An 843-nucleotide genomic window follows, 5' to 3' on the forward strand; every position below is an offset into this window, starting at 1 on the left:
TCATACATTAAGTTTAAAGTGTTGTTTTTGCGCGGCTTTTTTTGTAAATAAACAGAGTCACTGACATGCGCACTGAGTAAAAGGCGTTCCTACCTGTCTACACATGGACAGGAAAACATAATTGTTTTCAGTCTGCAGGCTCAGAGCAAGCACGCTGTAAATACACCAAATATGTATGTAATCACTTTAACATCGTTCGTTCGCAGTGGATATGAAAGCCGTTCAATGCATTTATCTGAAACAAAAACGTCCCCGTCTAATAATGTCTCTGTGATTTGAGAATTACATCTAAAGGCGAAACAATTAACTCTCAGCAGGGCAAAGCAAGTAAACTCGCAGTGATTATACAGGACAGTAAGATACCTAATTCACTCAAATGCACAGTGACGCTACCTTGTTATTAAGTCATGATGTAACTGCGTTGGTCTCACGATACGTCGAGACGTTCATAACCCTGTCTACACGTGTGTACCTCAAAACAGCTGGAGTGATTTAAAAAACTTTTTTTTTTCTTTTTTTCGCTTTTGTGTAATATTTTACTAAATAATTGGGAGAATTCAGCCGTTGTCCAGTCAGTGGCTTCCGAATGTCCTAAATTACACGTTTACCTTTGAGGGAAAAGTCCATGTAATGTCACCCAGAACACATTAGTCTCAACAGCTTAAAAACAGAAGGATACTAGGCTTCTTTAAGTTTAGATGTTAAGGTTTTCACAAAAGGTAAAGAAGTCGGGTTCCTTTCTTTTTTAGCTCTTAAGTCTAAAGAAGAAAACGATCCCCATTCCTGGAGGAGATACTAATCCCGTGGGGTTCTGGCGCCCCCTTGTGAATAAAGACAAACACA

Source organism: Rhamphochromis sp. 'chilingali' (assembly GCF_963969265.1).
Source record: "Rhamphochromis sp. 'chilingali' genome assembly, chromosome: 15".
Classification (NCBI taxonomy): domain Eukaryota; kingdom Metazoa; phylum Chordata; class Actinopteri; order Cichliformes; family Cichlidae; genus Rhamphochromis; species Rhamphochromis sp. 'chilingali'.